Below are 25,066 nucleotides of genomic sequence, written 5' to 3'. Positions count from 1 at the left end.
TGATGCCAGAGTATTCTTTTTTGTTTGTTTGTTTGTTTTTGTTTTTTCAAGACAGGGTTTCTCTGTGTAGCTTTGCACCTTTCCTGGGACTCACTCTGTAGCCCAGGCTGGCCTCGAACTCACAGAGATCTGCCTGCCTCTACCTCCCAAGTGCTGGGATTAAAGGCGTGTGCCACCACTGCCTGGCCCAGAGTATTCTTAATAAGCACACATTATGTCTAAGTCCCCGGGTCAAATAGGGCCATGGACACATGATCCCATATTCTGATGCCATTAAAAAGTCTGAGAGGATCTCAAAGGGAGATTATGGACATTGAGAAAAGTCCTAATCTATCCATAGCAGACAGGCAAGAAAATGTAACAAAGACACCACAGCCTTAGGATTGAGAGGCTTGAATAAATTTCCTACTGGGTCTCCCTTCTTCCCTCCACAGATGTTGTTCCAAGTGAAGCCCAGGAAGTTGCACCTGCATCCAGCTTTGTATCTGTCCTCTGTAGAGATCAGGATCAGAGTGAAGTTCAAGGATGTGACTGTCCATCCAGTGGTGCCAGCCTCCTCTCCACAGACCTGGCTCAGAGTGCAGCCCAGTGGTTTCAAGAGGCAAAGAGTCTGAGTGAGCAGCTGAGAGGAGCCTACACCAAGGCCGCTTTCCGCCACCTGAATCTGCCAGAGGTGTGTTCCAGCCTCGGCACTGACCACTTGCTTGGTTGTGACCTGTCCATGGTTTCAAAGCACATCAGCAGGCCGGTACAAGAGGTCTCGATGCTTCCTGAGGTCCTCAGCAATCTCAACTCCGTCATGTGTGTGGAGGGGGAAACTGGCAGTGGGAAGACAACCTTCCTGAAGAAAACAGCTTTTCTCTGGGCATCAGGATGCTGTCCCCTGCTGAACAGGTTCCAGCTGGTCTTCTACATCTCCCTTGGTTCCACCAGACCAGACCAGGGGCTGGCTGACATCATCTGTGGCCAACTCCTAGAGGCAGGAGGATGCATCAGTGAAGTGGGCCTGAGCAGCATCATCCAGCAGTTAAAACACCAGGTGCTGTTCCTGTTGGATGACTATCATGGGATGGACTCACTGCCCCAAGCCATCGAAACCCTGATTACAAGAAACTACCTGACCCGAACCTGCTTATTGATCACTGTCCATACAAACAGGGCCAGGGACATCCGCCCATACCTAGATACAATTCTAGAGATCAAAGAGTTTCCCTTCTGTAACACTATCTCTGTATTACGGAAATTATTCTTCCACAATATTTCACGTCTGCTAGAGTTTATGGTTTACTTTGGAATGAGTATTGGTTTACAGGGAATTCACAAAACTCCTCTCTTTATGGCAGCAGTCTGTACTGACTGGTTTCAAAATCCTTCTGACCAGTCCTTTCATGATGTGGCAGCTTTCAAATCCTATATGAAATACCTTTCCTTAAATCACAAGGCTACACCTGAGCCTCTCAAGGCCACTGTGTCCTCATGTGGCCAGCTGGCCTTGAGAGGCCTTTTTTCATCTTGCTTTGAGTTCAGTAGTGATGACCTCTCAGAAGCAGGTGCTGATGAAGATGAAGATCTGACCACCTGCTTGATGAGCAAATTCTCTGCCCAGAGACTGAGACCTGTCTACCGGTTCTTAAGTCCTTTGTTCCAAGAATTTCTGGCTGCCATGAGGCTGACTGAGCTCCTGGGTTCAGAAAGGCAGGAAGACCAAGATCTGGCACTTGATTATTTGAGACAAATTAACTCACCCTTGAAGGCTGTGAGTGTCTACAACAATTTTTTGAAGTATGTTTATAACCACCCTTCATCAAAGGCAGGGCCAAAAATTGTATCTCATTTGCTTCAGTTGGTGCATGATAAAGAGTCGCTGGAGAACATGTCTGAAGATGAGGATTACGTGAAGCTGCATCCAGAAACTTCCCAGTGGATGCAGTTTGTTCGGGGGTTGTGGCAGGTATCTCCTGAAGCCTTCTCTTCATTCATTTCAGAACATCTACTGAGCATCGCTCTAAACTTTGCTTATGAAAGCAACACGGTGGCTGCCTGTTCTCCATTTATTTTGCAATTCCTTCGAGGGAGAACACTGGCTTTGAAAGTACTGAATTATCAGTACTTTGGGGACCACCCAGAAAGCCTGCTACTGTTGAGGAGCATAAAAGTCTCCATAAATGGAAATAAAATGCAACCCAGAGCAGGTTACTCAGTCATGGAAAAATGTTTTGAAACATTACAGCCACCAACCATACATGAGGATTATGCATCTGCCTTTGAACATATGAAGGAATGGGAGAAAAATATAGCTGAAAATGAAGCTAAAATGAGAAGTTTTCTGAATGACGAAACCCAGCATCCACCCAACATCAGTGCTGGCTACTGGAAACTGTCCCCCAAGCCGTACAAGATCCCTAGGCTGGAAGTTGGAGTGGACAACATGGGTCCAGCAGACCAAGCACTGTTCCAGGTCCTAATGGAAGTCTTCTCAGCATCACAGAATATCGAACTCCATTTGAACCACAGCAGTGGCTTTCTTGAAAGCATACGCCCAGCTCTGGAGCTGAATAAGACCTCTGTCACCAAGTGCTCCATGCGCAGACTAGAGCTCAGCGCAGCGGAACAGGAGCTGCTTCTCGGCCTGCCTGCCCTGCAGTCTCTTGAGGTCTCAGGGACAAACCAGTTACCAGGTATCCCTGGGTGTCACATAACCATTCTGGTTGACACCGTATTTTCTTATTCTTAGTTTTATATGAATGAAACTTCTCAGGCACAAGGCCATAAATGTGCCTTAACAGAAGAGATCTAAGTACTGTCACTGTTTGGGACAGTGTGTAATTTAGTGACAGTCCCTGAATCATAGAATGGGTTTGAAGTAACTCAGACAAAACTAGGAAAACATTATCATCAGTATTCATTCCTGAAGGTCATTAATAAGGGAGTTTGAATTGTTCGTTGTTGATAAATGATGGCCTGTGTGTGAGATGATGCTGGAGAATCATCTGTACCCTCACTGCCTGAAAGAGGAGGTGGGTTAGCTTCTCCAGAGAAGACTTTTTAACATGGATAAATAATATTTATGTCTTCTTCTAAGCCAGCAGTTCTCACTCTGTGGGTCACGACCCCTGAGGGTGTTGAATGACACTTTCACAGGGGTCACATTAAGACCACCAGAAATATCAGATATTTGCATTATGGTTCATAAAAATGGCAAAGTTACAGTTTTAAAGTAGCAACGAAAATAATTTTATGGTTGGGGGGCTCACCACAACATTAGGGACTGTATTAAAGGGTTGCAGCATTAGGAAGGTTGAGAACCACTGCTCTAAGCAGTGTTTGTTTTTTTATAGACTTTTTAATGATTTCTTTTTTTAAAAAATATTTATTTCATTTGTGTGTGTGTGTGTGTGTGTGTGTGTGTGTGTGTGTGTGTGTGTGTGTGTGTGTGTGTGTTCATGGGCATGTATGTGTGGGTACCCTCAGAGGTCAGAAGAGAATATCTGATCCTTTGGAGCTTTGGTTCCGGGCTGTGGTGTGCAGCCTAATGTGGTGCTGGGAACCTCACTGGGTCCTCTGCAAAACAAGAACTCTTGATTGCTGAGCTGTCTTTTCAGCTCCTAGACTTGACTTATCTCTCATTGAGTTGTTCTAAATTTTCGGACCATTGTAAATATTTGATCATTACATTTTGTTGTTGTTAGAGCACAGTTTTGCTTTCAGCAGCCGGCTGTATGCTCAAGAATGCTCTGCTCTATATGTCCTTTTCTTTCTTTTTTTAAAAACATAATTTCTTTATTGAATCTTTGGGAATTTCACATCATGCACCCCAATTCTGCTCATCTCCCAGTCTGTCCCTATGCCCTTCCCCCAGCCCCCAACAGTGGCCTCCCAAATGAAAATTGAAAAACAAAAAAACAAACAAACAAACCAAACCTGTAGTTGGAATTTTCTTTGGGTGGCCAACCCTCTCCCAAATAAAGACACAGAGATGTATTATTAATTATGAATGCTCAGCCTTAGGGTATTCTTGTCCCACTAGCTCTTTTAACTTAATTTAACCTGTTTCTATTCATCTACATTTTTCCTGGGGCTTTCTACCTTTCTTTCATTCTGCATGTCCTACTTTCCTACTTCTTCTGTGTCTGTCTGTCTGGCCCTGATATCTCCTTGTTTCCTTTTCTTTCTTCCTCGAGCTTAAATTCCTCCTCCTACTTACTCTTCCTGCCTGGAAATTCTGCCTATAATGCTTCCCTTGCTATTGGCCATTCAGCTTTTTATTAGACCAGTCAGATGCCTGAGGCAGGCAAGATGAAACAGCAACACATCTTTGCATAGTTCAAGAAATACAACACATCTTTGCATAGTTAAACAAATATTCTGCAACATAAACCAAACCAAACCAAACCAAACACAAAGAGAAAAACAAAATCCCAAAAAATAGAAATGAAACAATTAAAAGCAAAACAAAACAACAACCAAAACCCCTCTTTGCCTCTCCATCTTTCCCACCTCTCCAGCACCTCTTCATTCCTCCTGGTGGCATTGGCAGCCACGGTGTGTCACACAGTAGACCCTTTTGTCCAATCAGCTTTGCTTGCAAATGTTCATTGCAGTGAGTCATTGGTCTGGTTCAAGGCCTCTGGTTTCAGGTACACCATTGTCACTGGATCCTCACCAAAACCTCTCCTGCAGCCACCTTGAGTCATGGAGATCCTGTAGTTATTGTTCCACAGGGCCAGTACCTTTATAAGCTCTGTCAGGTCCTAGATGGGGTGAGCCTGAGTGGCAGTTGAGCTGGTCAGTCTAGACCACTGGGCCGACCCCCTCAGGTGAGGAGTGGAGCCAGCTTCCCTATGCCCATGCCATCAGGGTCAGCTCTCCCCTGCCTTGAGGGGGGATGGGGCCATCTCTCCAGAGTGTGGGTGGCCAACATTCTCATGAGGGTCAAGGCCAGCTCTCTTGCTGCAGCATCTGGCAAGGGACAGCACCAACTATCCCAGGGCCAGGGAAGGGCAAGGCCAGCTCAGCATGGCTCTCTAGTTCCATCATGCATGGTTCCCATGGCTCCATGAGGCAACATGGGCCACAGACATCAACATAGACCCAGACATGGTCCTCGGCAGCAGTTTTGGCCCCGGGGGGAAACACAGGCCACTCAGATCAGGACGGCTGTGGTGGTGGCATGGTTCCCAGATACCAACAAGGCCACAGGTTGTGGCCCTTACCCCAGGTTTCCGTATAACCTTTGGTAGCAACACAGACCACGGCTGTGGTAGAACCGTGGACCCAGACATGATCCCTGACAGCAGTCTGGGCTGGATGTCACCACTGCCCTAGGTGGCAGTGCAGGACACTCAGATCAGCACATCTCCAGGGACAGTGTGGCCTTTGACACTAATTTGGCCCCAGATCTTGGGCATCCATGTGGCCTTCGATGGTAACAGGAACCTCCTACATCAACACTGACCTTGGCTGCAGCGGGGGCCATGGACCCAGACATGGTCCCCAACTGCAGCCCTTGCCCAGATACCACCATGGCATCAGGTAGTATCACAGGCCACTCAGATCTGCCTTTCCCCAGCTGCAGCATGTCCCTTGGCCACTGACATGGACTTAGGTGGCTGACCTGACCACAGGCATCCACAGGACCCTCGGTGGCAATATGGGCCACAGACTTCAACACAGACCCTGGCTGCATTAGGACCACAGACCCTGACATGGTCCTCAGCAGCAACCCGGGTCTGAATGTCACCATGACCCTAGATGGCAGCATAGGCCACCCAGACCGTCATGCTCCTCATGGCAGCTTGGTTCTCAGACACCAACATAGCCCCAGGTGGCAGCACAGTCCCTGGGAATCTGCAGGGCCCTTGGTTGCAACAGGAGCCACAGACATCGACTCAGATGTTAATTTGTACTAGATAACCAGTTGATGTGCTCTTCCCTGGGGAAGACTATTTCTCCCATAATCAGTATCCCTTAGTTTCCTGTAGGGATTATGTAGGGTTAAGGCCTCATGAGCTTTCATTTAATTGGAGTACTGTTGTCCAACCTTTTACTCGATATAGGTGCTTATCTTTAAAGTTAAGATGCGTTACTGATAGACAACAGATAGATGAATAATAATAATAATAATAATAATTACTACTACTACTACTACTACTACTACTACTACTACTACTACTACTTTGGTTTTTTGAGACAAGGTTTCTCTGTGTACCAGCCATGGCTGTCCTAGATACTAGCTCTGTAGACCAGGCTGGTCTTGAACTCACAGAGATCTGCCTGCCTCTGACTCCTGAGTGCTGGAATTAAAGGCATACTCTACCATTGCCCTGCAGGATCTGCAGGATTTTATTTCTTTGATTCATTCAGCCAGCCTACATCATTTGATTGGAGAATTGGGGCCATTAATATTTGAAGTTATTATTGAAGTGTTGACTGCAGTCATTGTGGTGTTAATTTCTGGTGGTGTTGGTGTTCTCAGTGGTACTTTGTATTTTGGTAATTATACCTTCAAGTTTCTTTCCACATTCTCTTAGCTGTGCTCATCCCTCTCTTCGGCATGAAATATTGCCTGCTTTTTTTTTTTAAATTTAGTTTTAGTTTGTTGGATATAATTTTTTAGGCTGTTTATATCATGGAAAACTTTTTCCTACTCAACTATGGCAGATGGTTTTGCTCAGTATATTAGTCAAGTTTGGATGTTGTGGTTCTTTTAGGACTTGGGATGCATTGCTTCAGGCGCTTCTGGCATTCAAAGTTTCCATTGAGAAATCAGCTGTTATTCTGGTGGGTCTTCCTTTATATGTGACTTGTGTTTTTTTTTTTTCTCTTGATGCTTTCAGTATCTCCTCTTTTTTCCCTGTATATGTAATTTTTTTCTTTTTTGTTTTGTTTTTGGAGATAGGGTTTCTCTGTGTAACAGCCCTGGCTGTCCTAGAACTCTCTGTGATCCAGGCTGGCTTCAAACTCACAGAGTTCTGCCTGTCTCTACCTCCAGAGTGATGGAATTAAAAGCATGCACCACCACTGCCTGGCTATGTATACTTAATGTTTTAATTATAATATGCAACGAAGGGTTTCTTTTCTGTTTCTATTTGGTATTCCCTGTGCTTCTTGTATCTTTTGTATTGGTGTATCTTTCCTTAGTTTGGGTAAGTTTTCTTCAATGATCTTGTTGGAGAGCTGGTCAATGCCATTGACTTGGGATTCTTCTCCTTCATCTATTCATAAAATTCAAAAGTTGGGTCTTTTCTTGGTGTCCCACATTTCCTGGGTGTGTGTGTGTGTGTGTGTGTGTGTGTGTGTGTGTGTGTGTGTGTGTGTGTGTGTGTAATTTGGATCGTCCTTGCTTCTTTGGTCTGTAGCTTTCCGTTGTCTTTGAGTCTTGCTGTTCTGTATTCTGCTCTTTCACTCTACTCCTCAGGCTTTCCTTTGAGAGTTCTAGTTGAGTTTTTAGGTTTTTCAACTCCATCTTCATTTCATTGAGTCTTCCTCAGTGTTTCTATCTTCTGACTGAATTCCCTTCTCAAGTCTTGGACTGTCCTCATCACGTCTGTTAGCTTTAGGTTTGTGTGTTCTTGGGCAACACTCAAGCGTTCCTTCTTAAGCTCTTTCTCCTTATTTTCATGGAGCTGTTTCTTTGTGCCAATTTTAAAATTCCTCACATTCTCCATAAACTTCTTTGGTCAAGTGCACAGTTGTTCTTTTAACTTCTGTGTCCTGGGGTTCATCCAGGTCAATCTCATTGACAGACATTTCTACAGGACTGGTAGATTTGTGGGGTGTGTGTAGTGGGGGAATTATTGCCTTGACCTTTCACAGTGTTCCTATTTTGTGATGAGACTTCTTTTGTTAGTTCTGTGTCTGATATAAATAGAGCAGATTGGGCAAAAGAGAGGATGTGTGGGTTGAATTGAGCCTGAGGTTGGATATGGCTCAGGTGGACCCAGGAGACTGGGCTGGTGTGAAAGATGTTCCTTTTGGTCCAATATTGGAGTTGAGGAGTATATGTGAGGGTCGAGGTAGGTGTGAGGAGGGGAACGTCAGGTGAACTCACACAACTCGACCCTGGAAAGGATGTGTAGGATCTGCCTGGGTAGAGAGGTTAGTTAGATGTGGTGTGTGAGTGGCCTGAAGGTTGGGGGCAGGGAAGGAGGCAGAATGGGTCATGGCAGAAGCCTAGACATTGGTAGTGGCACAGACAGGGGTGGCTAGACTAGTCCCACGAACTGGATGGGGACCCAGGGATCTAAGGGGTTGGGAATGGATGAGTGGAAAGGAGGATGTCAGGCTTACCTGGTCCTAGACCTTGGAAAAGGATATACCGGATCTGGTTTGGTAGAGAGGCTCTCGGTTATATTTTTAGATAAGGTGGGGGTAGGAGTTCAGCTGTGTCTTCTGCATGTGCAGAACCAGTTGTTCCCAACTGTTGTTGGTTGGGGAGCTGTCTTATTTATTCTGTGAGTCTGGAGAGCACCACGGGGCTTCCCCTATGCTCTACGACCAGCAGATGCTGCACATGGCAGAATCTTCATGGATGTGCTTCCTAAACAGATGTTAGGATCTCTGAGTTTTATTATGAAAATATCTAAAAATCACAGCACACTTGAGAACTTCCGCCTGGGACTCTTGAGTGATGGAAACTATGTGCTGCTTTCCAGATCAACTCTTTGCTAACTTGGACAAGTTCCCGAGCCTGAAAGAACTGTCTGTGATACTAGATGGCATTCCAGATGTGCTTTCGGTCATCCCTGGATATTTCTCAAACCTCCACCACATGGAGAAGTTATCCATCCAAACCTCCACAGAGTCTGACCTCTCCAAACTGGGTAAGAATGGTGCTTGGATGTCCCAGTTCATGTGTCAGCTGGAAAAGCTACTTGGTTAATAATTGTTAGAATCATGAAATCATCATTAGTTAAAACTTCTGTGAGCCTGACAGCATGAACTGTGTCCATGGGAAGGTGTGGGAACAGCGCTCTTCCTCATTAAGGGTCTGACAGAGTGAACTGTGTCCATGGGAAGGTGTGGGAACAGTGCTCTTTTTCTTTAAGAGGGCAGACATTCATTTGTAACCCCGAGTCTCTAACATGCCTGGAACTGTTCTGAGTTCTACACAAATACTAACTCACTATTCAGACCACTGTGTGAGAGAAGGCATGGTGATTTTTTTTTCATTTTTCTTTATTAAGAAATTTTCTACTCACTCCACATACCATCCACAGATCCCTCCTCCTCTCTCCTCCCACCTCTCCAGCCCTCTTTCCCAAGTCACCCTGCATCCTCACATCCCCCAAATCGAGGTCTCCCATAGGGAGTCAGCAGAGCCCAGCACACTGAGCCTAGGCAGGTCCAAGCCCCTTCCCACTGCACCAAGGCTGCACAAGGCGTCACACCACAGGCACCGGATTCCTAGAAGCCTGCCCATAGACCAGGGACAGATCCTGATCCCCCTGCCTGGGAGCCCCCCCAAACAGTTCGAGCCAAACAACCATCTTCCGTATCCAGAGGGCCTAGTCCAGTCCCATGGGGGCTCCACAGCCACCAGTCCACAGTTCATGGGCTTCCACTAGTGTGGCCAGTCATCTCTGCACATCCTCCCATCATGATCTCGACGTCCCTCGCCTTCGGAATCTCTCCTCTCTCATCAATTGGATTCCCGGAGCTCAGCCTGGTGCCTGGCCATGGATCCATGCATCTGCCTCCATCAGTTCACTGGACAAAGGCTCTATGATGACAGCTAGGTTATTTGTTAGGCTGGTCATCAGAGTAGACCAGTCCAGGCACCCCCTAGACCACTGCCAGCAGACCAAGGTGAGGTCATCCTTGTGGATTCCTGAGAGCCTCCCCAGCACCTTGCCTCTTCCTATTCCCATGATGTCCTCATCTGTCATGGTATCTTCCTCCCTGCCCTCCCACTCTGTCCCTGTTCCAGTTTGACCCTCCCATTTCTCTATGTTCTCATGCCCCACTCCTCACCCTCTGCCACCCACCCCCCCACACCCAGTCCGTTCATGTAGATCTCATCCACTTCTCCTTTGTAGGGTCATCCATGTGTCCCTCCTAGGGTCTTTCCCTGTTAGCTAGCCTCTCTGTTGTGGGTTGCAGTCTGGCCATCCCTTCCCTCACATCTAGTATCCACTTATAAGTGAGTACATACTATGTTTATCCTTCTGAGTCTGGGTTACCTCACTCAAGATGATATTATCTAGTTCCATCCATTTGCCTACAAATTTCATGATATCATTGTTTTTTACTGCTGAGTAGTACTCCATTGTGTATATGTGCCACATTTTCTTTATCCATTCAGTTGAGGGGCATCTAGGTTGTTTCCAGGTTCTGGCTATTATGAATAATGCTGATATGAACATAGTTGAGTATGTGTCCTTGTGGTAAGATTGAGCATTCCTTGGGTATATGCCCAAGAGTTGTATAGCTGGGTCTTGAGGAAGACTTATTCCCAATTTTCTGAGAAACCGCCATACTGATTTCCAGAGTGGCTGTACAAGTTTTCATTCCCACCAACAGTGTAGGAATGTTCCCCTTGCTCCATATCCTCTCCAACATAAGCTATCTTCAGTGTTTTTGATCTTAGCCATTCTGACAGGTGTAAGATGGTATCTCAGAGTTGTTTTGATTTGCATTTCCTTGATGACTAAGGATGTTGAGCAATTCTTTAAATGCCTTTCAGCCATTTGAGATTCTTCTGTTGAGAATTCTCTGTTAAGCTCTGTAGCCCATTTTTTAATTGGATTGTTCAGTATTTTGATGTCTAGCTTTTTGAGTTCTTTATATATTTTGGAGATCAGCCCTTTGTCAGATGTGGGGTTGGTGAAGATCTTTTCCCATTTTGTAGGCTGTTGTTTTGTCTTATTGACCATGTCCTTTGCTCTACAAAAGCTTCTCAGTTTCAGGAGGTCCCATTTATTAATTGTCGCTCTCAGTGTTTGTGCTACTGGTGTTATATTTAGGAAGTGGTCTCCTGGAAGGCACGGTGATTATTGCTGATTCTCAACTGGGGAAATTGAGGTCAGTGATTGCTCAGGTTTATCCAGCTAAGAAAATGTATTTTCAAAGGAGAAGGTCTGACTCCATGTCCTGAGCTTTAAACTTCCAACACACTTCCTCTCCAAGGCAGTGTGTGGAGTTCTTTTCTTTTGCTGTTGTTTTAGTGGCAGTTGCAGATCTGCCTGCTGAGGGAGGAAATCTGGGGGCAACCTGGACCTTTCCTCCACCTCTCTCCATCCCAGCCTCCTGTTGATGGACAGCTGTGCAGGCATCTTTCTAGAACATGTCATTTAGCAAAATGACTTAGGCACCATCAGATCCTTAATTTGTTAAACCCTGAACACTAAAGAAATATAAACCTGGGACTGACATGCAGGTCAAAAAAATCACTAAGGATGGGCATGGTGGCTCATGCCTCTAATCACAGCACTTGGAAGGCTGCCACAGGACTGTCATACTTCAAAGCCAGCCTAGCTATGTGGTGATTTCCAGGCCAACACTACCTACAGGAAAAAACAACAACAACCACCAAACAACAGAAGAATTCTGTCCAATGAGATGGGTCAGTGGGTACTTGCTGCCAAGTCCAATAACAGGTTGGGTCTGTGGGATCCCATGGCAAAAAGATAGAACAGATTTCCCCCCAAGTTGTCCCTTTGTCTAAACACACACACACACACACACACACACACACACACACACACACACACACACACATACACACACACACATACACACACACCCCAGATTGTTTAACTAAAAACATTTTAAGTTGTGCTTCAGAGTTGCCCCCTTTTTTATGTGACTCTGTACAGAATTCCTGCTGCGTCAGGGCAGTGTGCAAACACAGAGATATCAGGGTGCTGATGCTGAAGGTGAAATATGGAGAAGAGAAAACTGATCCAGAGAGGGTCAGGAACCTGCCCAAGGTCTTCTGCTCACAGGTCAGTTGAGGAAGCTGAGCACATGCCCAACATGGCCTGAGCACTAGATCACTGCATCACTGCCTGTTTAATGGTGTGACTGGAGATTATGGACTGAGAGGCCAGTCTAGATAGGAATTTGTAACCTCTACTTTCTGAATATCCTTCATCTTTTCCAGTTAAATTGATCCAGAACTCTCCAAATCTTCAAGTTTTCTGCCTGAAATGTAATTTCTTTTCGAACTGTGAGTCTCTCATGACTGTGCTTGCTTCCTGCAAGAAACTCAGAGAGATTGAGTTTTCTGGACGATGCTTTGAAGCCATGTCATTTGGTAAGAACTATAAACTTACAACTGTGACTTCAGATGCTCCTGTGCAAAAAGTCATTAAATACTCTAGAATTAAAAGGCTGCTGATGTCACAGAAACTGTGACAGCACCTGACTTCAGTGAGTCTTTCACAACAATGAAGTGCATCTGTGTCTACCACATAAACATTTCCTTTTCAGAACTGTTTCCTCTACTTAGTCATAGTAATTCAGTCTGAATATTATATCACCTTTCATCACTTTTGAAACACTCTTACTTCAATGGTATTCCTCTGTGCCACAGGAAATGTATCTGAACTAACTATATTTCATTTTCCCTTTTCTAGTCACCATTTTGCCAAATTTTGTGGCTTTGAAGATATTGAAACTTGAACGCCAACAGTTTCCAGATAAGGAAACATCAGAAAAGTTTGGTAAGTTTATAAATAGAGTTTCTTAATGTATTCTTTCTCCTCCTCCCCTCCTCCTCTTCATCCTCTTCAGTGAACCTACAACAAAGCAAGCTGTGTACAGTTGTCCCTTGACATCCATGGCAGCTGGATCCAGGACCTCTGCTGATGTAAACACTAGAAGATCCTCCACTCCATGATATAAAATGGTGCAGTGTTTGCCCATGACCCTACACATCCTCCATATACTTTAAACCATCTCTCAATTACTTATAATGCCTAATATAATGTAAATGCTATATAAACAAATGTTACACTGTGTTGTTCTGGGAATAATGGTGAGGGGAAAATGTCTGTATGTGTTTGGCACAGACACAATTTTAAAAATTGAACCTGTAGTTGGTGGAATGTGCTGATACAGAACATCAGCTGTACCAGCTATACTAGTCCTTAGGAGGACACCATAGTGATGCTCAATATTACCCCCAGATGCAATCACTGTTGGTCCCACACATCCTCACACTTGTTCTCATTAAATGCAATGTTTTCAGACTCACTAACCTCTTAGGAGAGAATTTGGTCCTGATAGCACTTTGTAACTTCATAGTCTGGCATCCACTCCAAATATGCTATGTTCTTGTGTTTCAATGGTTTCTGGAATATATACATATATAAACTGTGGCAAGCCACAGTAATGTGAAATAGAAGTCCAGCTGTATATTATAAGCTATACCTTGACCAGACTGATATGGATTCACAACATGCCCCCACGGTTGGGCATGGTTGCACATGCCCGGTGGACCTAGTCACTTCTGCCTAGCCATTTCCGGGTCAAAACGTCTTGCATGACCAGGACCCTGTGGGTCATGCAAATCTGGAATATTGCTTCATGCCAGAAAGTCTTCCTAATTAGTTTCTGTGAGGCCACAGAAGTAGAGACTTAGTCATCCTGTGATCTACAGAGTATCATGCTAAGGAGGATTGGATGAGGGGTGGAAGGCTGTCAGAGCAGTGGACAAGGCTTTAATGAGGAGGGTGGATGTCCTCAGAGTGATGGCAGGAGGTAGGATGGCAAGGGAGGGGGCCAAAGTCTGTGCAGTTAGGAGAGTGACCTGCAGTGGAGGCCCTGCTTTAGAAGAGAGAGCAGAAATGGAAAGACAGCCTGGACCTGTGTGAAGAGTCAGGTTGGGGGAGGATGGAGGATCCAGCTGCAGAGAGCAGCAGGGAGCAGCTGTGTGCTGACCCCTTCTCCTTTCCTTGGAGAGGACAGTGACAAGGAGGGCCTCTGCTGAGTGGGGCCTCCTAGACTGCAGGATGTCTAGGCCATCAGCTGCTCGCTCATGCTGGGACTACTACTGAGGATGGCTTTGTGGTGTCTCCCACAGCACAGGCTCTGGGTTCTCTCAGGAACCTGGAGGAACTGCTCCTTCCCACTGGGGACGGGATTCACCAAGTGGCCAAACTGATTGTCCGGCAGTGTCTGCAGCTTCGGTGTCTCCGAGTTCTTGCCTTTCACCACACCTTGGATGACGACAGTGTGATGGAAATCGGTGAGTTTCCCTCAGGGAAGGGTTTCCCCCTTGTGTGGAAGCAGTGGCTTCATTGGAGCTGTCTGCTGCGAATGTCTAGAATGATAAAGTCTTCCAAACTGTTCCTCATTTCCACCAGCACACTGTTTCATCTTGTGTTCTTCTGCAGATAGGTTCATCCTGGTCTGACTGGGAAGGTCAACAGCCTCTTTGTTTTAGTGGGGATATAGAAGCCATCCACCTGTGGTTTGTTCCCCAGTTCTGGGAATTGAACTCAGTGCCTCACAGACAGACAGACAGACACACACATACACACACTGGACCAGTGCTCTACTCCTGCACCATGGACCAGTAAATTTGTGTTCTGACGCCTGCCTGGTGTTTCATACCCCTGGCAGATCCACTGTTAATCAAATGAATATTGACAATATGTAAACAAATGTGCAACAAGCTGAGACAAAGAACTGGATCAATTTTCCTGTTGTCATTGTTGAAAATTTGGTTATCCAAGTAAGTGTAGAGTCAACCAGATGAGGAGATAAACTTGTGTCCATTTGAAGTTGAAAGATTTCCTATGTCCCACCCATATGTGGTCGGGACATATTTTCATGTGCAGTACCATGACCGCTTATAAAGTAATCACTCAGAGCTTTTATTAATTACAAACTGTATGGTCAATGGCTAGCTAGCTCTATCATCTTAAATTAACCCATTTCTATTAATCTATGTTTTGCCACATGGCTGTGGCATTACCAGTCTGCTGGCATGTTGCTCCTTGGGCAGCAGGCTGGCATTTCTCCCCTACTCTCCTTTCTTCTCTCCATATCTCTGCTTGGATTTCCTACCTGCCTCTAAGCTGCCTTGCCATAGGCCAATCAGCCTCATTTATCAACCAATCAGAGCAACACATATTCACAGCATATAGAAAGATACCCCACAAAACTTCCCCTTCTCTGTCTAATCAAAAAGGAAGGTTTTAATTTTAACATAGTAAAATTATATATAACAAAACAGTTATCTAGCAAGAATTATAGTTACAATATCTAGTCTATTTAAATTTAGCAAAATTAGAAAATATTCTACATCTATCCTATTTTGTGAGTCTAAATTTTTAAATTTATCTTTTATTATGACTAAGGAAAGCTATAATTATAACTTCGGTGGAGTCTTCAGCTCCACCAAAGACCTCAGAAGGGTATAATATTACCTAATAAAACAGGAAGTGCATTGTAAGCAACTTCCAAAAATCTAGAATGACATAGACAGCTGACTGTCTGGACAGTCACTCGAAGTCCTCTGCAATGTTGGGGCATTCATCTTCAGCCTGTAGGCGTTGAGTTTTTCAGTTGCTTCTCCCTGTGTCCTGCAGAATGTCTGGGAGTTTCCTCTTGGAAGCAGGAACATGAAGGACCATTTCACCTTGTTTTGGCAAAATTCAGTGGTCATTTTCCTATGGGTCCTGTATGTACAGCTTATACAATGTATTATCAAGCAGTCCAGGCAAGAGCAGTTTCTCGCCCAAATGGCTATTTGTGCCATAAAGAAAGTTTATGGAGTTTCTCCAATGCCCATCAACCTCTGAAGTAATTAGTGCTGCCAGAAGCAGATGTGTCTCATTGTCCATAAAAGTCTAAGTTTTTAAAACATCTTAAAAGCCATATTCTGTAGGTCTTTGAAGTGTTTGAAGATTACCTACCTAATTTAATATACCTTTATATATCTAAAAAACTTAATTAACATGACTATGTTTGATTATCCTAGATGACTATTAATCTGTATTTCTTTTTTTTCTTTTTTTTTAATTTATTTATTTATTATGTATACAGAATTGGGTGCCAGATCTCATTACAGATGGTTGTGAGCCACCATGTGGATGCTGGGAATTGAACTCGGGACCTCTGGAAGAGCATTCAGTGCTCTTAACCTCTGAGCCATCTCTCCAGCCCTAATCTGTATTTCTTAATTATATATTTCAATTTTAAATGAGCTGCATAAACATAATACCTTAAACATGAGTAGAAATATACATATAGTATAACAAAATTAACTTTAAATTTGTAATAAACTAAAATTTATAGCAATGTAAAACATTTTAAACAAGTTGATAGTCTTTAAAAGTAGATTCAATAATCTACCCTGCTGTGGGATGTTCTGTATGGCAAATGTGTTGCTAATTAGTCAATAAATAAAACACTGATTGGTCATTGGCTAGGCAGGAAGTGTAGGCGGGACAAGGAGGAGAATAAAGCTGGGAAGTGGAAGGCTGAGTCAGAGAGACACTGCCAGCCGCCACGATGAGAAACAGCATGTGAAGATGCCGGTAAGCCACGAGCCATGTGGCAAGGTATAGATTAATGGAAATGGATTAATTTAAGCTGTAAGAACAGTTAGCAAGAAGCCTGCCACGGCCATACAGTTTGAAATCAATATAAGTCTCTGTGTTTACTTGGTTGGGTCTGAGAGGCTGTGGGACTGGCAGGTGAGAGAGATTTGTCCTGACTGTGGGCCAGGCAGGAAAACTCAAGCAACACTACCCTTTCATCCTATCATATCTATATCCCTTTTTCTTTCTTAGAAATAGATTGCAGTTATAATAAACCCCCTTTAAATAAAAATAAATATTTATAAACAATATTTTGGGAATTTGGGTGTAGCGCCTCCTACTACTTCCTGCTGATTGGGAATCTCGAGTAAATTAAGAAGTGTAGTTAAATCTTGACTGTAATAGTCTGTGAGGATGCATCATCTCAGCCAGTTGCTTTGAAGCTGATTTTGGATGTTGAATCATCTGGGTCATGGTGTCATTGGAGACCTTTCAGGGGGTCTTGGCTGATCAAACCATATTAGCCTGGAAGCAATCCATAGGTTCTCATCTTCTGTGGAAACAAAAGCAGAACCTCTTTTCCAAAGCAACGTATCCTTAGACATGAATTTTGAAGTCAAGATACCTTTAAAATAATACATATTGGTTTAACTCAGCCCCCTTTACAATCAAATGTCTCTTTCCAGTTAAAAATTCCAAAGATAACACAATCCAGACTCTCTGTGTAATTTTCATCTTTACGTGGCTTAACTTTTATATTATTTTACTATCTCTTTGAAGACTTTATTTTTTAAAGCTATCTATTTCATTATATAACTACATATACTCCTTTTCCTCTCTCTTCCAGGCCTATACACATTTTTAATACACACTGTAAACCATTAAGAGGTTTATTCCGTCTGAATCTGTCTTTTGTGTATCTATAATCCTTTTCTGATCTTTGCAAACTACAGCATGGCTATGATTGAAGTGGCAGCCCTGACTGCTGACTCCATCTACTCAGCTTCCCAATATGGTGGAGGTACTCAGGAGAGTCATGCTTACCCGGCCAACTCTGGGGTCCATGATGCCATCAGGCAGCATGCAGCTGGCCCATAAATCCTTTTATTGTCTGTATGAGTAAAAGCCAAATCCACCATGAAGCATGCTGTGCATTATGGAGACAGCTCTGTATACCAGTTCAGGAATCCATCATGCTGCACTCAAGCCCAAATACTGAGGCATTTCTGTACCATGGAGTCTTCTATACCACAGCCCGCATGAGACATGAAGTAGGAAGCTGTTTTTTGCTCCATTTTAGAATCTCTTATTAAGTTTTCTCAGGATTGAGGTGGAAACTCGAGCCAACACATTGGGCAGCCAAATGTAACATGAATCTTAAAAGGTCTTATTAATAATAAAAAAAAAAACCAGATCCAGATATTGGGGTGAAACCTGAAAGATCAGAGAAACAGAACAAGACAGCCATGTTCTTACCTCTACAAAATCCTTAGCCTCAAGAGAGAGTCTTCCTGTTTACTCATACGTTACACACCTTCCTGTGCCCTGCCATCTTCCCTCCTCCCTAGTGCTGGGATTAAAGGCATGTGACACCAAGCCTGGCTCTGTTCCCAGTGTGGCCTTGAACTCACAGAGATCCGGATGGATCTCTGCCTCCTGAATGCTAGAATTTAAAGCATGTGCTACCACTGCCGGACCTCTATGTTTAATATAGTGGCTGGCTTTGTCCTCTGATCCCCAGGTAAGCTTTAATAGTTAAAGCACAAATAAATATCACCACATCCATTCTCCAACTGTGCCCTCCTCCTCCTCCACAGACGACCACTGCACTGCTTTCTTTGCCATAGGGTCGTTTGCCACAGACTCCTCATGGAAGGGGGTCCTGTGCAATAGACACTGTTTTGTCCGAAATGTGTGTGCGCTTCATATTCCTAGTAACACATGTGACCAGAGTGATTGATTTCACTGCTGTGTGTCATTCCATTATTTGACTGATCTGCACTCTGTGTGTCCATTCAGCGGGCACTTGAGTTGTTTCTAGTAGTTGGTATCTATGAAGTGCTTCGAAGAACTTTCTTACACAGTATCCATGTTTAATAATGTCTAGGGTGAAATTTCTGAGTTACCTCACATGGACTGAACCCTGTTTTTGTTAGATGTGTCACATGCCTGTAATTCAACATTTGGGAGGTTTAAGAGTTTGAGGACTTCCTAGTTCAAGGCTAGGCTGGGTTACCTGAGACCTTGAGCACAATTAAATAACAAAGGATCAAACCTCTCCATGGTGTTGTACCTGTTTTCTCCCTCACCAGCGTTTGCTTTATGTTCTGGCTCTGGTAGGTTTTGTTAATCCCTTACAGTTAGTCACTCTGATGATTCTTGTGGGTAAGAAAACACAAAGCTTTAGTTGAGGAATAACTTTTACAATGACCAGCACCTGAAAGAAAAAGACAGAAGAAAGGAAAAAGAAATTTTGTACCTTTCTGAGATAGGCAGACCCCACCAAACCTAATGGAGGCTTGGCCCATAGGCCCTGCACCAGGGGCCTGGAATTCTGCATAGAAAATCACATTATCTTAGGTGAACCCTTCCTCCTGGTCTCCTAGCCAGGACCCTGGCCTGCCCCACATGATTAAACCTTAAAGGAGACTCTAAGAGGATATCTCCACCTGAGGTAGGTTCCATTCTTTATGCCATAACTAATCCCAGAGGGTGTGTTTAAATCCCCAGCTGTGGGACTGGAGATGTAGCTCAGCAGTACTCATTTAGATTGTGTGAGGTCCCAAGTTCAATCCCATCTACCACAATGTCAATCAATCGATCAGTCAATCAACTCTACCACATTGTCTACCTTCCTTATAGCTCTAGTTTGCCTTTATGTCGTCAGGCTAGGTGCACAGCACATGTAGAGTTGCCAGATCATTCTGCTAGACCAGTGCTCTTTCCTTGTGGTGGCACTTCCTGCCTTACTCTCTCTTCCTGTGTATTAGTATAGGTCCAGTATCCTCTTCATGGTCTTTTCACTTCCTTTTACTTTTAACATTCCTATGCCCCACCATCTAAGGTATGTCTCCTATACAGTTATCTGGTTAGGTTTTAAAAATCCAGTCTAGGCTGGGCAGAGGTGGCATACACCTTTAATCCCAGCACTCAGGAGGCAGAGCCAGGTGGATCTCTGTGAGTTTGAGGTCAGCCTGGTCTATGGATCCAGATCTAGAACAGGCACCAAAACTACACAAAGAAATCCTGTCTTGAAAAACAACAACAACAACAACAAAAAATCCAGTTTAGGCAGGAAGTGGTAGTGGATGAGTTCAGTCCCAGCCCCGGAGAGGAAGGTAGATCTCTGTGAGTTCCAGGGCAGCCTGATCTACACAGCAAGTTCCAGGTTATCCAGGACAGCATAGTGAGACTCTCAAAATAAAACAAAACAATTTAGCCTGGTACAGAAGTGATTAAGTTGGATTTCCAGTACTAGGGAGGCTGAGGAAAAAGATCAAGAGTTCAAGGTCAGCCTGGGTTGCAAGAGACACTGTGTCCAAAATAACAATGACCAGAAGGGGGTTCGTGTGTGTGTGTGTGTGTGTGTGTGTGTGTGTGTGTGTGTGTGTGTGTGTGTATGTGTGTGTGTGTGTGTGTGTGTGTGTAGGATTTATGAGCTTTTCATAAAAGCTGGATTTTCTCTCCTTAAGATTTGCACAGCATTGAGTTTTATAGCTTCTCTCATCATTGTTTAGTATAAATGATGATGGTTTTTCACTCTTTTCCAGGATGTTATGTTAAAACATTTCTAGCAATTGATCTCACAGAGATTTGGGGATCAATAATCCCTGGCCCTCTCACACTAAGGGCAGATACTTTTTCCTCCAGGAACCCAGCACTGGTTGCCTGACACATGGTAGGAACTCAATATCTGTTAACCAAATAGGGAACACATACTTTTGGAGCTGGACGTATGGCTCAACAGTTTAGAGCACTGGCTGCTCTTCCAGAGGACTTGGGTTTGATTCTCAGCACCCATACAGCTGCTCACACCTGGCTGTAATTCCAGTTCGAGGGGATCGGTCACCTTCTTCTGACCTCTGTGGACAGTAGGCATGTTTGTGGTACAAGCAAAACACCCATAAACATATAATTAGAAATATTTTTTTTAAGACTAGGTTTCTCTGTGTAGCTTTGGCTATCCTGGAACTCACTCTGTAGACCAGGCCTGCCTTGAACTCACAGAGATTTGCCTGCCTCTGCCTCCCGAGTGTTGAGATTAAAGGCATGGGTCACTACATCCTTGGCTTGAAATAAAATTTTTTAAAATTCCTACCTTACTAAGACTTTTAAAAACATTTATTTATTCATTTATTTATTTATGGAGACAGGGAGAGAGAGGGAGAGAAAGAGGGCAAGAATGTACTGTGGCAAGTATATGGAGGTCAGAGCTCAGTTTTGTTGGTTCTCTTCTACAATGTGGGTTCCACAAATTAAACTCAGGACATCAGGTTTGCCCAGAAGGTGCCTTTACTACCTGAGCCATCTCACCATGGCATCATTGTCCATCTTTCAATGAACAGCTGACAGGTTATTCCTGGCCAGTGTCTAATTCACAGCTAGGAGACAGCACTTGCACACACCAGAGAAGCAGATGAGTGTACAGTGTGATGTGCAGAATAAAAAAAACCAGGGGACGATAGGCCATGGAAGGGGGAGGACTGAGCTTTCCTCTAGTTCTTCCAGAGGAGTCTCCATTCTGGGACTGAGGAATACCCCAGACTATCACAGATGATCCCTTAAGGACACAGTGGAAACACTGTCTTAGGGCCTCTGTTTTTAAACTCACGCAACTACGTGATTCTGGGTGACATCAGCCCTAGCCTTTCCCTTATTAGAGACAGTGGGTAGACAGTTAAACCTGAAGCTGGACTAGATCTTCAGTTCCAAAGTGATGGGTCCATGGTAATTGAGAACTCACCATGTGTTGTTGTGGAATATTATTTGAAGATATGTTATGTTTGTTTATGCTGTGGACCATTCATTGAATGATGCAAAGATGTATTGCGCCGGGCGGTGGTGGCGCACGCCTTTAATCCCAGCACTCGGGAGGCAGAGCCAGGCGGATCTCTGTGAGTTCGAGGCCAGCCTGGGCTACCAAGTGAGTTCCAGGACAGGCGCAAAGCTACACAGAGAAACCCTGTCTCGAAAAACCAAAAAAAAAAAAAAAAAAAAAAAAAAAGATGTATTGCATTCTTTTATGTTGCATTTGTTTAACTCTGTGAAGAAGCTGTGTTACTTTGCCTGTCTAAAACACCTGATTGGTCTAATAAAGAGCTGAATGACCAATAGCTAGGCAGGAGAAAGGATAGGCAAGGCTGGCAGGCAGACAGAGAGAATGAATAGAAGAAATCTGGGAAGGGGGAATCAAGGATAGAGAAAAGAAGAGGCCAGCCACTATGCCAGAGAGCCAGACACAGACTATGAAAGAAATAAAAGATATACAGAAATAGAGACAGGTAAAAGCCCAGAGGTAAAAGGTAGATGGCATAATTTATGTTAAGGAAAGCTGGCTAGAAACAAGCCAAGGCAAGGGTGGCATCCATAAGTAAGAATAAGCCTCTGTGTGATTTATTTGGGAGCTGGGTGGTGGGCCAACAAAGAGCAAAGAGTAAAGAGTAAAAAACAACCAACAACATTTTGGCACCCAATGTGGGGCTTCAATTTCCTTAGGGCCTGAGAAAGCTTGAAAAGAAAAATAAATGGCTCCTTTAAGAAGTTCTACTGGGCCGGGCGGTGGTGGCGCACGCCTTTAATCCCAGCACTCGGGAGGCAGAGCCAGGCGGATCTCTGTGAGTTTGAGGCCAGCCTGGGCTACCAAGTGAGTTCCAGGAGAGGCGCAAAGCTACACAGAGAAACCCTGTCTCGAAAAACCAAAAAAAAAAAAAAAAAAAAGTTCTACTGTACAGCAAAGCACATAAACATCTTTTTTTCATGCTAAATTGAAACAAAAAACTACATAAAAATGCCTGTCACAGTGCAGGGCACTGGCATTCCAGAGTTGGGAGATTGAATGCAGTTCCTGGTCAAACAGACCTCCTCCAACAGTGCTGCAAACTTTAGACTTGTATCTCACAAACCTGGAAGTGGGTGGAGCCAGTCAACAGAGCCATACAGAAGACCCAGCTGTAGCTTAGTAGTTTAAAGTTTGCTCACATGGTCTTAAAAAAAGGCTAAAAGCAGTAAAAGGACAAAAACTTATAGGGTTCCAGTGTGTTTTACAATGTGCATAGGCTTAAGAGAAAAAAAAAGAAAAAGGATATACTCATAAAAAATGAATACTTTAAAAAATAATAAAGCCTTTAGAGAGAGAGTAAAAGTAATATAAAAGAAAGAGGCCATGTAAGATAGAAATATGTAAGGAGTCTGGATCCTATATAGTATTGTGTTGATTTTGAATTTTTTTTTTGATAAGCACATGATGGCTGCTGAGAGTCCAGGGGTTGAAAAGAGTGCTGAAGTAAACCAGCCTAGACATTTTAAGAATGGCTTAACTTTAAAGTGGAAGTCAAAATATATATTTGTCAAATGGAAGTCAAAATGCCTTGGAGAAGTGGTTTGCTTTTGTTTCCACAGAAAACAAGAGGCTGTGGATTAGTTCCAAGTTAATATGGATCAGGTTTGATCAAGGGAGACCTCCTGCAACTTGACAGGTGATATATATCAACAAAGGTTACCACTGGTCTTCCCAGAACCTGGCCATTACCTCAATTTTCTCAGCAACCCCTAAAGAGGTCTTCTCCCACAGACAACAGGAAGCAATCTAGAGAACATGATGCCCACATTCCCAAGAAGTGGATGTTTGTTATCATTTAGGAGAATATAGGAATATAGGATAAAGAGGCAACTATTCATCTCAGATATTTGGCATTGGTATGGATTTTGGTATACTGATACAAATTTAAAATCATTTTGTTATACTGAATGTATGTTCTACTCTTGTTTGGGGTATTGTGCTTCTGCAGCTCATTTAAAAATGCAATGTATAATTAAGAAATGAGGTTAGTAGTTAGTGTATAATAATCAAACTTGTAGTCACATTAGCTTTGTTTTCAAGGTTAAATAAATATATTTAGATAGATAAATGTTCTTCAAAGACTTCAAAGACCTATAGAATATGGTATTTAAAATGTTTTGTTAAACTATTGTTTTTTATGACAATGAGACACATCTGCTCCTGGCAGCACCAATTTACTTCATAAAAGGATGATGGGTATCAGAAAAACTCCATATGGAGTTTACTTTCAATATGGCAAGTTTGGCCATTTGGGCAAGGAACTGCTTTGCCTTGACTGCTGACAATATGCTATATAAACTGGACATGCAAGATACCCAGGAAAGTGACTGTTGAACTTTGCCAATACAAGACAGGACAGTCCTTCAAAATTCCTGCTTCATACAAGAGTCTGCCAGATACTCTGATTGTAGGTTGAAGATGGATGCACCAATGTTGCAGAAGAACTTTAAATGACTGTCCAGGCAGCCAATTATCTCTGTTGTTAGGTAATATTGATTCCTTCTAGGGTCTTTGGTGGAGTTAAAGGCTAAATAATTAGAGTTATAGTTCTCCTTAGTTATGATAGAAAATTAATTAAGTGTAAAACTTTGGATTGACTAAGATAGGATAGATAATGGAGTATTTTCTTTAAATTTCCCAGACACAAGTGAACTGGACATTGTGAATGTAATAATCCTCAATTGATTATTATTCTTATTGTATATAGTTTTATTATGTCTAAGTTAAAATCTTTTCTTTTGATTTAGACAAAAAGGAGGAAATGTCATGGAGTATTAATTTAAGATATGTTACATTCATTTATGCTGTGGAATATTTGTTTAATAATACAAAGATGTGTTCCATTTGTTTGATTAAATAAAATTAACCTGGGATCAGGAGACTGAGTTAGCAACTAGCTGACAGGAAGTAGTAAGGAGGAACCATGTGTAGCTAGGGTTCTTAAGTGGGGACTGAGCAGAAGGACAGGCAGTTTTGGGGGAGCCATGAGCCAGGAGAGAAGGTTAGCTACTTGCGATTCAGCCTCTCTGAGGGAGCAGAATTTGACCTCAACATTTAAATCCTGAGTTCTATAGAGAGATAGAGATCTAGATAAAGTTCCCTTCAGCAGCAGTGATAGAGCTGGTGCCTGAGGGGACAGAATTCCTGCTACAGCCAGTGGGACCTGACTGCTACTGGTTGCAATTGCAAATTAGGACAGAAGTTGCTTAAGGGCAGCAACTGAATTTAATGAAAAACAACAATGCATTGGCTCCATTTCCTTCAGAGCCCCTGCTCTCAGTAACCAGGGAGTCCCTTCTGGACTATAGGTGGAAGACATTGTAGTAGCCAGTGAGAGGACAAGCTGTTAGGACTGCCACCCTCTGTACTCTGCAAAAATGGAGACGCTGTTGCCACAATTTCTCAGTTCCTTCTACTGTAACTTTCCTTGACATTGTCCTTCTGTGAGACAAGAAGAGAAGTCCACATTGCCATGGCAGTCAAAGCTGTGTGTGCTCAACTTCCTGACCTCTGC

General features: G+C 43.5%; 1 pseudogene; it reads left to right on the top strand.

The window, feature by feature from the left end:
- Positions 1-25,066, top strand: part of LOC128113567 (baculoviral IAP repeat-containing protein 1a-like) — a 114,891-nt pseudogene that overhangs the window by 68,218 nt on the left and 21,607 nt on the right.

This window comes from Peromyscus californicus, unplaced genomic scaffold (assembly GCF_007827085.1).
Source record: "Peromyscus californicus insignis strain IS unplaced genomic scaffold, ASM782708v3 Scaffold_18__1_contigs__length_77618521, whole genome shotgun sequence".
NCBI lineage: Eukaryota > Metazoa > Chordata > Mammalia > Rodentia > Cricetidae > Peromyscus > Peromyscus californicus.
Note: the sequence above shows the minus strand (reverse complement) of the source record. Positions and strands in the feature narration are given on the sequence as shown.